Here is a 17,383-nt window from a genome sequence, read left to right on the forward strand (position 1 = left end):
TAAGCAGATGGGAGGCTCTCCTTACTTAGTAATGTCCTAATTAAATAACCACCTGTATCCTCTTTCCTAGACACCAACTCAGTCAATTGATTCAGAATGGTCAGCTTAAAGCAATTAACACTGTGACTTAATTATGAATTTAGTGAGGACTTTTAAATAGTAGTATCTTACTAACATTAAGCTCAACCATAAAGGACAATTAAATAATTGGCCAGAAAAGTAGGTGGGAGGCACCTCTCACTCAGAGAGTGAGGTCCTAATTAAGTAACCACCTGTGGCTTCCTTCCTAGACACCAACTGAGTCGATAGTTTCAGAATGGATCAGCCCAAAGTTTTCATACTAGTATATTGGTCTCATTGCACATTCTATAATTTAGCACTAACAATTATACTGTGCTACAACATGAATATAACACTATCTCATAGCATAAACTAATCATGCATACAAACAACCTAGCTATCTCATAGCATCAAGATAATAGCATGTATTATCATTTGGTTAAACTGATTAAGGGTGGCTCTAATACCACTGTTAGGTTTTCCAGTGCCCTAGGGCGCAGCGGAAGATACGGGATTATAAATTTTTTTTATAAAACCCATTATATGAAACCTTAATAAGCCAAGATCACCTTAATAGTATAACCAAATAATGTAGAAAATATAATCTTGGTATAGAAGAATACCTATCACGCTATATCCAATATGTCTGAAGATGTCCTAAGGTGCCCAAATGTTCACCCTCCAATGTTGATCCACACAGGAATGGGTTCAAGACTCTAGCTCCACCAAAACTTGATTCTAGTTGTTCAATCCTTCCAAAAGATTTAATTGGCTGATTTTCCTTCACTTCCTTCTTCCTTTCTACCTCTAAAACATTCACTAGCCTTTTTGTCCTAAAGAAGACCCTCTTGTCTTGGGTTAGGACAAAAAAGAGAGGTTTGTAAGAAAGAAGGGATAAGGGAGAGAGAAGGAGAGGCTTTTTCTTGGATCATCTTTAGAACCTCAGGGCGCCTCCTTATTTATAAGAGATGGAGGGATGCATCATAAAGGGATGCAACCCATCCACGCACCTCATCATGATGAGGCATGTGCCAAGAGAGGCATCCCATCATGATGGGGTGCTAAGGAGAAGGGTGTAGCAACTTCTTTCTCACGTCTTCCTCTTAAATCCTGATGATCCAAGAGCCCAAATGCAGCGAACCAAAGCCAATGGTCCAGATCTAGGCGCCATCTAATGGTCCAGATCAAGGCATCATCATCCAGGATGCCATCCAATGGTCTAGAAGCAAGATGCCATCATCGATGGTCCAGATTCAGGCGTTGAGCAACGGTCCAGATCTTTCATCCAAAGAGCTATCCAGTGGTCCAGATTCAGGCGCTGAGCAACGATCCAGATCTTTCATCCAGAGAGCCATCCAGTGGTCCAAAATAAAGCGCCAACCAGTGGACCAGATCCTTCATCCAGGAAGCCATCCAATGGTTGATCGGTTATTTCAATTTCAAAAATAAACCACGCAATAGCACGTATCCCGTAGGATAGTGATTACGGGTGTCGGTCCACAGGGATTGAAGACAAGTTATTTTTTTCTAATTGAATAATTACTTCAAAGGGTATAAGCTAGAGTAAATGATAAAAACTAAGAATTAATATGGATGTAATAGTATGAATTATCTATGGAGGGAGGTGTTTAGGGCTAGAATCCACCGATAGATTTATATTCGTGACGCTTTCAATGATTGAGTTGTATTTAAGACTTGATTGCTTCCGACTACAAGCCAAAGCAATCATAAAAGAAAATTATAACTAATTCCCAGCATGAATCATCTAAGTCTAGCACAAACCATCTACTCTAACGATAAGCATGACCTGTCTAACCTAGCATGATGCATCTGATCATTAAATCATTAAACATAAAATCGATGTCACATGAATATCTCCTCCAAACCACAGGTGTTGGATCCGATGAAATAGATCAATCTATATAAAATATTTTATGCAAGATAAATGATTCACATAAATTGGATAAATCATAAAGATCAATTGATAAATTCTTCATCATGCAACACTCTTACAATACAAACTCAAATCAATAAAAATGAAATGAATACTCCTCTATGGCTTCATCAAACCCCTAAACCGAGGTTTAGCTGCTCATGATGCTCGGCGACTTTGATCGGCTTGCTGAGATGCTCCACGCCATCCGTCTCAAGTCCTTCCTTCTTTTTCTCTTTTTTTTTCTTTCTCTAACTCATCCGCTCACAGCATCCCTCTTTTTTTTTTATTCTTCTCGGCACCATAACAGAGCATGCTCTGTTCCTTGGTTCTTCTCACCCTCCTCCCCCCTCCCTGTTCGCAGAGTAATCTCCTCTTTTATAGCCGTCCGGCGCACGCGGAGAGAGGGAAGAAGGAATCACGGAGGCTGATTTCGGGGCGTGGTGCCGGGATGCAGATCGCGGGAGAGGAGGAAGAGGGGCCGCGGGATCTGGTCGGTGATGGCGGAGAGAGGTGCCGACTGATGAAGTGGCGGAGGATCTGGTCGCTCCGGATGCGCCATGGGCGGAAGACTAGGCGACGATGCTGGGATTTCGACGCGGCTGGTTCGCTGATCTTGGAGGAGAAGACGCCGCACGCGGTGATGGCGAAAAGGCCGGATCTCCGCTGCTGGGAAGAGTCGACCGCACGGGCACGGTGGGCACGCGGCTGATTGCGGCCGACTGGAATCACGGAGGACTGGTCGCCGGCGGATTTGGTCGCGGGATCGTCGGCAGGACGCTGCGGACGGTGGGTGGCCGTGGGATCAACGGGGAGACGCTGCGGATGGTGGGTGGCCGCGGGATCAACGAGGAGAAGGTGGACGGCCCTGATGCAAGGAGGGAGGAAGAAGATAAACAGTGGCTTATATATATATATATTTTTTTTATTGTAACACTGTTCATATGAACAGTGTTTTTCACGGAACACTGTTCATATGAACAGTGTTACCTCGGAATACTGTTCATCTGAACAGTGATTCCAGTAATTTTTGGGAAAAATTATTTTTCTTGCTTTATTTTGACGTGAAAATGGGCATATATGAATTTAAAACAAGGATCTCCTCTATTTTGCTTAGTTTGGAAACGTGATGCGGAGACGAGAGTTTCTGAATCGTTGGATTGCTTGGATAGTGGTCGTGGAAAAGGAATAGGATTGGTTTGGGAATTGGCTTTGGATTTGAGATAGGTTATGATCTTTAATTTGCTTGAACTTGGTCTCGAGCCCAATGTTATTTAAATTCAATTCTTGCTAAACTGCTTCAGACCGGACTCGACAAAACTAAAAACAGGACCGTGACTTAATAAAATTAATCAAACATTTTCCTCATACAAAAATAATTAATTATAGCTTTCAATCTAATTAGGACCAAAACCCATTTAATTATAACCTTAGCCGAGTCAACACAATCTCTTTCTGTAGTTTTCATGAAAGATTGCAACCAAGAGAGAACAAGTTCAGAATCTGGTTTAAGAAAAGAATTATTATTATTTTTTTTACCATATTGTAAATTTATTTCAATGATTATTCAATTTTATGGTAAAATACGTATTTATCAGTTTAAGAACATTGATAAGTGCTATGGAAAGATAACTAAATTATAAATTATTATGCACTTATCATACACCCAAACCTATATTTTGCTAGTCCTCGAGCAAAATAAAAATAGAAAAGCTCTAACTCACTTTCGCAGGCATCGCGATCGCATTTACCATATGCAACAAGGCTTTAAACCCCTAAGTTACCCTAGTGGACGAGTTATAGTCTCGTGAGGGTTTCCAGCGAAGATACCCACAAACTTCAATATTAAAATGAATCATTTATTGTTATGATTAATTTGTTGTTGTTTTTTTATATTTTTTTTAATTTATTTTTATTTTTATTTTTATTTATTTTTTTTAATTCCCCTTTTTTTTTTAAATTCGATTGATCTATCAAATTCCAAATGCATACTAGCTAAGAATTTCAAAAAAAAACTCTCTCTTTTTATTAAAATCTAATTTAAGATACATAAATGATGAAAATTTCAAAGCACACACGGTTTTATTTACTAAGTCAGTCCAAATTCTAGGTTAGTATGCTATCTAAGTTAAAGTTATTAAGTTTCCATTTAGGGAGTTGTAAGACTCATTTATACTGGAGTGCTCGGTGAAATCTGAACCGTACACAAGCTAAGGGTTCGGATCTCCAAAATATTGCTAATACTAGTAGTTTCCAAGGATTGGTTGAAAGGACCTGCTCACTGATTCAAAATCATCTTATCTACAGGATTTCGAGAGTTGTGGATGTTTACTTTAGTACCTCACGGGCTTTATCTGTAATATTCCAGTTTACTCGAATTTTTACAACGACGGCTTTCACACTATTGTCTTTTTCAAGGTCAATACAGAGTTTTTTTTATTTTTATTTTTTAATAAAAGATATATAAATTGTGCACTTTTACTCTTGTGGTGATTTCTCCGTGTAACGAGCAGTTAGTCGACAACTCTTACACCAGTTGGCATAAGGTGTCGGGCATCAAGACTCCCCTACGGACTTATGCTCGGAGTCCTCATCACAAGCCCATTTGACATTTGACAATAGGTAGCCCTTTTCGATGTTCCTGGCTAAATCCATTTTTATTGATTATTTTTTTTTTTTGGATTAGATAAGTATGATTCATTAGGGTCCAAGGTTGCTATCATACTCTCAACATAATGTCGAGCCTAGACCTCAGAAGAGTCGGCCAGTATGTAGTGAAATTCTAAAGTATTAATTAGCTTACAACTCCCTAAGAGAGACTTAATAAAAAGAACTTAAATTTGTATTACTTCCGACTAGTCATTGGGCTTTTTAGATTTTATATACCCTGTGTGTTTATCATTCTCGCATTCATGTATAGAAATTAGGTAAATTTTTTAAATTAATTATAAAAATGAACACAATTTTTTAAAAGATATTTTTATTTTTTATTTTTTATTTCTTTTGATAAACCTGACATTATGAAGTGAAAATGAATGCAAGAGATGCAAACAAAACAAAAAATAAAAAAAAATACTTAAAAATACCCCCAAACCTAAACCTAACGTTGTCCTCAATGTTAAAAAAAATCTAAGAGAATTGGGTTACCTTCCAACAAGCACTAAGTTTATTGTCTTCAGCCAGACACAATGCATCCTTAATTATTTTGATAAACAGGGTTCGTCAAATTAAGGGATTCGATCTATTGCCCATCGGTAACACAGTCCACATAAGGTTTTAACCTTTGGCCATTGACTTTTAAAATATGTTCACCATTGAGGTGTTGGATCTCTACTGCACCATAAGAAAAAACCTTTTTCACTACGAATGGTCCATCCCACCTAGAGCAAAGTTTACCCGGGAAGAGTCGCAACTTGGAATTGAATAGCCAAACCTTTTGACCAGGTTCGAAGGACTTAAGATTAATATTTTTATCATGAAAAGCTTTAGTCCTTGCTTTATAAATTTTAGCATTTTCATAAGCCTCATTGCGCAATTCTTCAAGTTCACTTAGTTGGAGTTTTCGGTGAGGACCAGCCACTGCCATGTCTAAGTTAAACTTTTTGATAGCCCAGAAAGCTCTATGTTCAAGTTCTACCGGTAAGTGGCAAGCTTTTCCAAAAACTAATCAGTAGGGGGACATGCCAATAGGAGTTTTGTAGGCAGTACGGTATGCCCAGAGAGCATCATTTATCCTTTGAGACCAATCTTTTTTATCGGGACGTATCGTTTTCTCTAAGATGTGTTTTAACTCCCTATTGGACACCTCGACTTGTCCACTCGTCTGGGGATGGTATGGGTAGCAACTTTATGGGTGATGTTATATTTGCGAACCAAAGCCTCGAATGACCGGTTGCAAAAATGAGATCCCCCATCACTGATGATGGCTCTGGGTGTGCCAAAACGACAAAAGATATTTTCATGTAAAAATTTAACCACAACTTTGTGGTTATTAGTTTTAGTGGCGACAGTTTCTACCCATTTTGAGACATAATCAACCCCTACTAGAATGTATTCGAAACCAAAAGATGGTGGGAAAGGGCCCATAAAGTCAATACCCCATACATCAAAAATTTCTACAATTAAAATAGGATTGAGAGGCATCATATCTCTACGGGAGATGGTACCCATCCGTTGGCACCGTTCACAAGTTTGGAAAAAGTTATGGGCATCTTTGAAAAGTGTGGACCAATAAAATCCACTCTGTAAAACTTTTGCTGCAGTTTTTCTACCCCCAAAATATCCCCCACAAGCTTGTGAATGGCAGAATGAAAGAATACTTTGAAATTCGCATTCGGGGACACATCGACGGATTACTTGATCGGAACAATACTTGAATAGATCGGGATCATCCCAATAATAGAACTTTACTTGTGAAAAGAATCGGTTCTTGTCTTGAGTTGACCAATCATCAGGAATTCATCCTATGGCAAGGTAATTTACTATGTTTGCAAACCATGGCGTTTTCATTCCTTGTACCCCAAATAATTGTTCATCTGGAAAAGCATCATGTAAGGGTGAGGTATTCTTAGAGGGCTCAAGAAGAATCCTAGATAAGTGCTCTGCTACGATATTTGCAGTTCCTTTCTTGTCACGAATTTCTAGGTCAAATTCTTGTAGTAAAAGAATCCATCGAATCAGATGGGGTTTGGTGTTCTTCTTTGCAAGAAGGTGTCGAAGGGCAGCATGATCAGTGAATACGGTAACCTTGGATCCTAATAGGTAAGATCGAAACTTGTCTAGCGCAAATACTACAGCTAGTAACTCTTTCTCAGTGGTGGTGTAGTTCAATTGTGCATCTGAGAGTGCTTTACTAGCGTAGTAGATGACATGAGGTACTTTATCTAGCTATTGCCCTAAAACTGCCCTAATTGCATAGTCGGATGCGTCACACATTAATTCAAATGGAAGGGTCCAATTAGGGGGCCGTATGATAGGTGCAGTGGTCAATTTCGAGCGAAGATTTTTAAATGCCTCCTCGCATGCTTTATCAAAGACAAAGGGAGTGTCCTTGGCCAGAAGATTGCACAAGGGTTTGGAAATCTTACTGAAATCCTGAATGAAGTGACGGTAGAAACCAGCATGGCTAAGAAATGATCGGATTTGTTTCACAGTTTTGGGTGGGGGGAGATTGAAAATAAGATCGACTTTGGCTTTATCTACTTCAATGCCCCTCTTGGACACGACATGTCCTAAAACTATGCCTTCTTGAACCATGTAATGGCTCTTTTCCCAACTTAATACTAGGTTGGTCTCCTTACATCTTTTTAAAACTAAGGTCAAATTGTCCAGACAATCGTCAAAAGATAGGCCAAAAACTGAGAAATCATCAATGAACACTTCTAGAAAGTTTTCCACCATATCTGAAAAAATGGCCATCATGCATCGTTGAAAAGTTGCGGGTGCATTGCATAGTCCAAAAGGCATCCTCCTATATGCAAATGTTCCAAATGGGCAAGTAAAAGTGGTTTTCTCTTGATCGTCCGGGTAAACAGGTACTTGATTATATCCAGAATAACCATCTAAGAAGCAGTAGAAACCTTGACCAGCCAACTGTTCCAAAATTTGATCTATGAAAGGTAGAGAAAAATGGTCCTTCCTAGTCATTGAATTAAGTTTCCTGTAGTCAATGCACACGCGCCAACCCGTGGTTGTGCGTGTTTGTATCAATTCTCCTTCTGTATTTTCAACCACAGTGATACTTGATTTCTTGGGTACCACTTGTGTCGGACTCACCCACTTACTATCAGAAATTGGGTAAATGATTCCGGCATCTAATAACTTCACCACTTCTTTCTTGACTACCTCCTTCATGTTAGGATTGAGTCTTCTTTGCATTTCTCGGGTGGGCTTTGCATCATCTTCGAGGTAGATTCGATGCATGCATATGGAGGGGTCAACCCCTTTCAAATCGGCTACAGACCATCCTATGGCATGTTTATTCTCTTCTAGTACCCTTAAGAGTTTACCCTCCTGTTCAGTAGATAAGTTGGCCGCGATGATTATAGGGAGGGTATCTTCTGGTCCTAGAAAGGCATACTTAAGAGTTGTCGGAAGTGGCTTTAACTCAAGTTTTGGTGGAGAATCAATGGAAGGACAAAGTGGTGCGCTAGCAATAGGGGGAAGAGGTTCAGGTCGGATCTTCCAAGGAAGGAAACTCATGGGAGATTGATTGTCGAGTAAGATGTTGACTTCTTCTATGGCCTTGTCTATGTCAAAGTTGTCAATGTCAAAATGGGCCAAGCATGCCTCTAGGGGGTCATCTGCTAAGATATAGGGAAGGGCTTCCTCTACAAGATCATCCATTTCATCAATTAGGCAACACCCGTCTTCCCTCACATGTTGGTCAGCGGCATGAAACACATTCAACTTAATTTTCATGTTCCCAAATGATATATCCATTGCCCCAGTTCTACAGTTGATACATGCATTGGCTGTAGCTAAAAAGGGACGACCAAGAATCACAGGGATTTGTTTTTTAAGGTTGGGCACATGTTCCATGTCAAGGACGATAAAATCTACTGGAAAATAGAATTTGTCTACCTTAATAAGAACATCTTCAATCATCCCCCTTGGCATCTTCACCGATCGATCAGCCAATTGTAAAGATACCGAGGTAGGTTTCAATTCACCCAACCCAAATTTTTCATAGACTGAATAGGGTAGAAGATTCATACTTGCCCCTAGATCTAAAAGTGCTCGATCAATGAAGTTATCTCCTATGACACAGGAAATAGTGGGAGCGCCAGGATCTTTGAATTTTGGAGGGGTGTTGTATTGGAGAATAGAACTTACCAGCTCAATTAGGAGGACCTTTTTAGGCACATGTGTTCTAGATTTTCGCTTTTGGGTGCAAAGGTCTTTGAGAAATTTGGTATAGGAGGGAACTTGTTTGATGGCATCAAGGAGTGGGAGGTTGATTTTAACTTGTTCGAAAACCTCCATCATCACTTCTAGTGAAGTTCCCTTCTTACCAAAGAGAGAGGGTGCACTAAGTGATTCAGAGAATGGAGCCTTTGGAATGTGGGTTGTGGCGGATGGTGGACTAGCTGAAGAAGATTTTGGGTTTTCATGTGCTACATTCCTCTCCTCTTCTTCACCTTCTTTATTGTTACCCTCCCCAACCTTATTATCTATTATACGTCCACTCTTTAGGGTAGTCAAAGCATTGGCTTGTTCATGATGAATTGCATTTAATTGATTTTCTTGAGCCATGTATTGTCCCCTAGGATTACTTAGTGGTTGGTTTGGAAGCTTTCCTTCCTCTCGCTTGTTCAGTGCATTAGCTAGTTGCCCCATCTGAGATTCTAGCTTGGCGATTGATTGCGTGTGAGAGTGCACCAATTGTGTAATGGTTTCCAAACCTTGAAGGGCGTTCAACACTTTCTCCTCAAAGGCTGTGTTTCTTTGGGGTGGAGGAGAAGTGTGTTGAAATTGAGTCGAGGGACGGTAGGGATGAATATTTTGTTGGATTTGAAAATTCTGAGAATTTTGAAAATTTTGGGAATAGGGTTGGGCTGTGTTCGAAGCTTGCTGCTTCCAAGAAAAGTTTGGATGATTTCGCCATCCCGGGTTATATGTATTGGAAAATAGGTCATTACCCGGTCTGGGCTGTGTTTGAGCAGCATTGATGTGTTCTTGCACGAGTTCGGAGAATTGGGGCACTGAGGGGCACTCATGAATAGGGTGGGATGGGCTAGAACAGATAGTACACACTTGTGCTTGGAAAGAGTTCATGTAATGCCCACCTATCATCAGTTGGTCAATCTTATGGGACAATGCATCTACCTTGCTAGACAGGTCCATAGAATGACTTATTTCACAAATGGTCCCTTTTCTTTGAAAACTCAGGGGTGCTTGACGAGAACAGGAAGCATGGTGGAGGGAGTTTTCATTTAGATTTTCAAATATTGCCATGCTTCATGCTCATTTTGAAGCATGAATGTCCCCCCGCATGCAGCATCGATCATCTGACGGTTTCGTTCAGTCAATCCGTCATAGAAACATTGCACTAGCTGCCACTTAGGTATTTGATGATGAGGGCATTTACGGATTAGGTCCCGAAATCTCTCCCAAGTTTCATGAAATTCTTCTCCCTCAGTTTGGGAGAAGCTTGTAATGGCACGTCTAAACTGGTTCGTTCTTCCTATGGGAAAGTATTTTTTTAGGAATTCTTGTTGCATTTGATCCCAAGAACGAATCGAGTTGGCATCTAAAGAATTCAGCCATTGTTTGGCTCTATCTTTAAGGGAGAAGGGAAATAATCTAAGTTTTAGAGCGTCATCAGTAAAGTTCTGAATCTTGATAGTGGTGCAAATCTCAAGGAATTCATCTAGGTATTTATATGGGTCTTCATTGGTGAGCCCATAAAAAGATGGGAGCATTTGGATCACACTATATTTTATTTCATATTGTACGGCTGCTACTTCAGGTAATCGAATGCAAGATGGGGAAGTGTAAATGGTGGGAGTAAAGTACTCCCTCAGGAGTTTGGGTTGTTCTTCAGCCATCTCAGGAGGTGGGAATGATTCTAAGGTTTTGATTTCAGCTCGAATATTTCTAAGGGTCCGTTCTATTTCAGGGTCAAAAGGTAATAGGTCACGTACTCTAGAACGACTCCCTTGCATACACTAGTACTTGATCAATCAAGCATGCAATAAAAGAAAAACACATAAATCCTTGTATTTGTCCTAAAATCACTAGACAGCTCCTAACTAGTTTGAAGAGGGCACCTAAGCCTCCAATCTGGTCTAATGAATCGAGTTGACCAGGTAAGCTCCCAGGTAAGTGGAGGGGTCACGATGCGTTCGCAAAGGTCCCACTTAAAACCCACTTGCCTCGAACAGATGAACTGTCTCCCTTATAGGGACAAAGCTTGCCTAGACATCAACTAAGCCATAGAGCGAAATTGGTACAACTTTCGGTGATCTTCATCCTATTGAGCTCGAATATCCCTAGGAGCCAATGTCTAATTGATTTTAATTAAAGTGACACTATGTGAGATTGAGTTCACCTAAGTTGGGCAAGAGTCCGGTGATGAAATCCGGCTCTTATCTTGTTGGGGTGATTGCCCTTACTAAGTGTAGATTAATTAGTGTATGTGTATCAGGCATGCATTCACAATTTTGCTGAAATTAAAATCAAACAATCACCATAAAATTTCAAACTAATAATTAATTTAAATAAGAAAGGTTGAGAGGTTACCAAAGGGAATTTCTCCAGCAATTTTAAATTTTTTTTTAGGCAAACCTCTAAAGCATTCCTTTTTGATAGCCCAGATCTCCTCTTCGATTCCTGATCAAATAAGACCAAAAAAAAAATTAAAAAAGAAAAAAAATTAGTAGAAGAGAAAAAGGAGATAAGAAAAGTAACAATAATAGAAAATATTTTTATTTTAGATATATATATATATATATATATATTTTTAAAAAAGTTTTTTTTAATGAAAGGAAAAATAACTATGCTAGCAATCCCCGGCAACGGCGCCAAAAATTGATCGGTTATTTCAATTTCAAAAATAAACCACGCAATAGCACGTATCCCGTAGGATAGTGATTACGGGTGTCGGTCCACAGGAATTGGAGACAAGTTATTTTTTCCTAATTGAATAGTTACTTCAAAGGGTATAAGCTAGAGTAAATGATAAAAACTAAGAATTAATATGGATGTAATAGTATGAATTATCTATGGAGGGAGGTGTTTAGGGCTAGAATCCACCGATAGATTTATATTCGTGACGCTTTCAATGATTGAGTTGTATTTAAGACTTGATTGCTTCCGACTACAAGCCAAAGCAATCATAAAAGAAAATTATAACTAATTCCCAGCATGAATCATCTAAGTCTAGCACAAACCATCTACTCTAACGATAAGCATGACCTGTCTAACCTAGCATGATGCATCTGATCATTAAATCATTAAACATGAAATCGATGTCACATGAATATCTCCTCCAAACCACAGGTGTTGGATTCGATGAAATAGATCAATCTATATAAAATATTTTATGCAAGATAAATGATTCACATAAATTGGATAAATCATAAAGATCAATTGATAAATTCTTCATCATGCAACACTCTTACAATACAAACTCAAATCAATAAAAATGAAACGAATACTCCTCTATGGCTTCATCAAACCCATAAACCGAGGTTTAGCTGCTCATGATGCTCGGCGACTTTGATCGGCTTGCTGAGATGCTCCACGCCATCCGTCTCAAGTCCTTCCTTCTTTTTCTCTTTTTTTTTTTCTTTCTCTAACTCATCCGCTCACAGCATCCCTCTTTTTTTTTTATTCTTCTCGGCACCATAACAGAGCATGCTCTGTTCCTTGGTTCTTCTCACCCTCCTCCCCCCTCCCTGTTCGCAGAGTAATCTCCTCTTTTATAGCCGTCCGGCGCACGCGGAGAGAGGGAAGAAGGAATCACGGAGGCTGATTCCGGGGCGTGGTGCCGGGATGCAGATCGCGGGAGAGGAGGAAGAGGGACCGCGGGATCTGGTCGGTGATGGCGGAGAGAGGTGCCGACTGATGAAGTGGCGGAGGATCTGGTCGCTCCGGATGCGCCACGGGCGGAAGACTGGGCGACGATGCTGGGATTTCGACGCGGCTGGTTTGCTGATCTTGGAGGAGAAGACGCCGCACGCGGTGATGGCGAAGGGGCCGGATCTCCGCTGCTGGGAAGAGTCGACCGCACGGGCACGGTGGGCACGCGGCTGATTGCGGCCAACTGGAATCACGGAGGACTGGTCGCCGGCGGATTTGGTCGCGGGATCGTCGGAAGGACGCTGCGGACGGTGGGTGGCCGCGGGATCAACAGGGAGACGCTGCGGACGGTGGGTGGCCACGAGATCAACGGGGAGAAGGTGGACGGCCCTGATGCAAGGAGGGAGGAAGAAGATAAACAGTGGCTTATATATATATATATATTTATTGTAACACTGTTCATATGAACAGTGTTTTTCACGGAACACTGCTCATATGAACAGTGTTACCTCGGAATACTGTTCATCTAAACAGTGATTCCAGTAATTTTTGTAAAAAATTATTTTTCTTGCTTTATTTTGACGTGAAAATGGGCATATATGAATTTAAAACAAGGATCTCCTCTATTTTGCTTAGTTTGGAAACGTGATGCGGAGATGGAAGTTTCTGAACCGTTGGATTGCTTGGATAGTGGTCGCGGGAAAGGAATAGGATTAGTTTGGAAATTGGTTTTGGATTTGAGGTAGGTTATGATCTTTAATTTGCTTGAACTTGATCTCGAGCCCAATGTTATTTAAATTCAATTCTTGCTAAACTGCTTCAGACCGGACTCGACAAAACTAAAAACAGGACCGTGACTTAATAAAATTAATCAAACATTTTTCTCATACAAAAATAATTAATTATAGCTTTCAATCTAATTAGGACCAAAACCCGTTTAATTATAACCTTAGCCGAGTCAATACAATCTCCTTATATGTTTTTCTGTAGTTTTTATGAAAGATTGCAACCAAGAGAGAACAAGTTCAGAATCTGGTTTAAGAAAAGAATTATTATTATTTCTTTTTACCATATTGTAAATTTATTTCCATGATTATTCAATTTTATGGTAAAATACGTATTTATCAGTTTAAAAACATTGATAAGTGCTATGGAAAGATAACTAAATTATAAATTATTATGCACTTATCAATGGTCCAGATGAAGGCGCCAACCAGTGTGACGCGTTCACAAAAATATTTTCATGAAACTAATCTCCCAAGTGCAGGAGAATCGCACAAGTAGTATAACTCGAAAGTCCGAGGTCGAATCCTCAGGGACGAAATATATATAAGATTATTTAGTATAATTTCAGATTAATTAATTCATTAAATTTGTGGATTAAGATGATATTTTGATTTTCAGAAATTAAAAGCAGAGAATTGAAATTTAGATAGATTAAGATGGTGTAGGGATCTGGAATCCCCTTCGATGATATTATTTTCAACAATTAAATTCTGCGATTCTTGATTAAAGATCAATCAGATAGGATAGTTCTAATCATGGAGTATACAATTTGAAAACATGAATTCAAGATCTAAGTATTTATCGTGCCGATTACGTCTACGACAAATCAAACATCGAAACAATCCATGAATCAAGAAATATAAACCATAAAAGATCTATCTCATAAATGAACATGCAAGAATCAAAAACATATTAATAGATGTAAAGCAAAGAGATCAATGTCCAGAATTTACTTGAAAAAAAATAAGACATCAAAGGTTCCTCCATCACCCTTCACCTAAGAAATCAGCCCTCCATTAACATAAAAGAAAACTCCCCTCTTTTCTTTTCTTTTTTCTATTCTTTTTGGAAACAGAGCATGCTCTGTTTCCCCTTTTTTTTTTCTTTCTTTGAATAGCCGGCTGAGGCCGGCTCCTCTGTTTTTCTTTTATGAGATCTCCCTTCCCAGCCAAGAGAACCCTCCTATAGAATGCGATGAGTCCCTGATCTCCCGGAATACGTGGAGATGCCGAGTATCCCGGACGCGAGAAGCTCGGACGTGGATGGCAGGGCTTGGAATTCGGATGACACGCTGGGAGAAGCTGTGAATGCGGGTGAATCGCCACGGACGCTGTGGGACCTGGGGAAGGCTGATTCGCTTGCTTAATCCGGAAGAGGTGGATGGATCGCGATCTCTTCCACGCTGGAATCACGGACTCGGACGGTGGTTCTTTGCTGGGATGAGGTGTGGACGAGGCGTGCGCTCGAGAAAGCTGGGATGCAGTTGAATCACCACGGACAGCTGCGGATGCTCTCGAACAGAAGGATGACACGCCGGGAGAAGGATCCAGAAACGTGTGAGAGTGGATCTGGGACTCGTGGAAGAAGCTGGTAGAAGGGCCTTGGATGCGGGATCTTCGCGGGATGCACGCGGACGCTGGGAGCTGATCACAAAAGCTGGGATCTCGGGAGAGCTGGAACGAGGACGCTCGGTGGTAGCTTGGGAGATCTGAACCGTGGATGGCTCGCGGAAGAACGCGTGTGACCTTTGGTGGGAGCTGAGATGCAGATCTAGAAGACGCCCGGATGCTAGCTGATCAAAGATGCGGAAATCGCGGGATGCTGGGGCTTGGGAGATTCGCAAACGGATGCGGAATGGACTGGGAGAAGTTGGATCGCACGCGGACGCTTGGAGAAGCTGGATGCGGGAGATTAGATCACGCATGCTGGGACGCGATGCCTGAGATGCGGGTGGACGGCTGGTGATGTGATGTGAACGTAGATGGTGAAGATGGAAAACAACTGATGCTGGCGCTTGAGATGCATCGCGGAATATGGAAAGTTGCTCGGGTGCACGGAAGAAGAATCATGGACTCTGTTCTGCAGTTAGGAAGATGCATTCTTTTAAGATGAATTTATATAAAATAATGATAAAAATTATAATAAGTGCTAAGGATAAAATATTTAATCATGCAAATGTTAACACCCATTATTTATCATTATTTTGCTAGCATTAGGCTAAGTTAATTGGTACTTAGATCGCACTTTTGTGCTCTCATCACACCCCCCAACTAGCTTATTGCTAGTCTCTAGCAATTCAGAGTAAACAATAACATGAGAGTACAAAAAGTGTTGGTTGATCCTTTGATGTTTTATTAGAACTAATTGCATAAAATTAAGATAAGTACTCACTTTCGTAGGAATCATGATTGCACTTAGCACGTGCAACAAGCCGTTAAACCCCTAGGTTACCCTAGTGGACGAGTGTTGTCTCGTGAGGGTTTTCAGGGATGCTACCCACAAACATCATGAATGATATGACATGAGATTTTAATAAAAATATGAAATAAATCTTAAGCTAATACACATGTAATTAATTGATATATATTTTTAAGCATGGCAACTGTCAAGGCAAGAAAATATAAAAGTGTAGTGTGCATCAAATCGCATTACTTTCTCAGAGTACTAATACCTCCACCACAATAGGGCACCGCCTGAGTTTTAGGTGTTGGAATCCCTCGCACGCCGCAGAAAATTTCAGAAAAATTGTGCGCGCAGCGGAATACATGCGCGAGATTCCGTTCATCGCATGAACATATTTTAAAACCGTCGTTCGTAGATAGATTGGGATTAAATACTTTTACATAATATTAGGAAGATCAGATCTTCACCTTGTGCGGGTAGATATTCACCGCAATCTGATGATCGTGGTATTTGTTGAAAGGTTCACTTGAAGCCGCACACGCGTCCGGCCTCTACGGGTATCCACACGAGGCAGAGAACCAATCCAAACTCTCTAATCTCCCCGGGGTGCTAGCTCCCTTGCAGAGATATGTTTTGATGGCTGAAATCCTCTCTTGATTTATCAACTCTTTGATAGATCTCAAGAGGAAGAAGAAGGACTTGAAAGGGAGGAAGAAGATCCCATCTTGCTGCCTCCTTTTTCTTTTATTCTTGTGGATGGAAGAAGGGTGAAGAGAGAAAGCCATACACCACCCTATTTTTCTTTGATGCTCATGGCTGAAAACCCCAAGAGGAAGGAGGCTTGCCCATGGCACAAAAACCAAGAGGGGAGGAGGCACTCTCACGGCACAAAAACCAGAGAGAGGGGAGGAGCTCTCACGGGAAGAAAAATCCATGATTTGGGCCCCCCTTTTGTTTCCCCTTTTCTTCCTTTTTTTTTTTGTTTGTGTGCGGCTGAAAACCATCATGGGAGAGGGGGGCTGCCGTATCCTCTTTCTTTTATGAGAAGAGGGGGCCACATGCTCCCTTTTTTTTTTTTTGTTTGAACCCTAGGCGTGAGCTCCTACAAATTAGGAGCTCACGTCTATCTTTTGGCAAGAGGAGGGGCGTACGCCCCTCCCTCTAATCCTCTCATGTCCCACGCCCAAGCCTCATCTCATGAGGTGCGTGGGCCCCACTTTCAGCCCCTTTTAATCCCCTCACAATTGAGGTCTAATCTAATTAGATCTCAATCAATTTATGAATCAATTAGGACTTATCCATATGAGTCCTAATCCAATTATGACCCAATTGAATCTTGACTCATTTAAATTCTTCAATCCTAATCCAATTAGGAGTCATCTTAATTTATTAGATCAAAAATAATTAGGACTTTAGGAATCCTAATCCAATTAGGATTTATTTAATTTTAGTCCTAATCCAATTAGGACTCTAGGTATCCTACTCCAAGTAGGACTTTAATTAAATTTGAAGTCCTAATCTAATTAGGACTCTTGGAGTCCTACTCCAAGTAGGACTCTTATTTAATAAGATCAAGCCCAATTAATTAAGTCCAATTGATTCAATTGAATTGCAATCCAATTGCAATTACTCCTTCTTCAACTCACTAACTCTTAGTGGGTTAATTAATTATCAATC

At 40.5% G+C, this 17,383-nt stretch overlaps 1 non-coding gene across 1 annotated transcript; it reads left to right on the plus strand.

Moving 5' to 3' along the window:
• The first annotated feature begins 10,060 nt into the window (after window positions 1-10,060).
• Window positions 10,061-10,166, plus strand: LOC120106914 (small nucleolar RNA R71). Its single transcript, XR_005508899.1, has one exon. It is a non-coding gene; the product is annotated as a small nucleolar RNA R71 (small nucleolar RNA).
• The last annotated feature ends 7,217 nt before the right edge of the window (window positions 10,167-17,383 follow it).

Source organism: Phoenix dactylifera, chromosome 15, assembly GCF_051530095.1.
Source record: "Phoenix dactylifera cultivar Ajwa chromosome 15, Ajwa_hap1_PhDact_Kaust_v1.1, whole genome shotgun sequence".
NCBI lineage: Eukaryota > Viridiplantae > Streptophyta > Magnoliopsida > Arecales > Arecaceae > Phoenix > Phoenix dactylifera.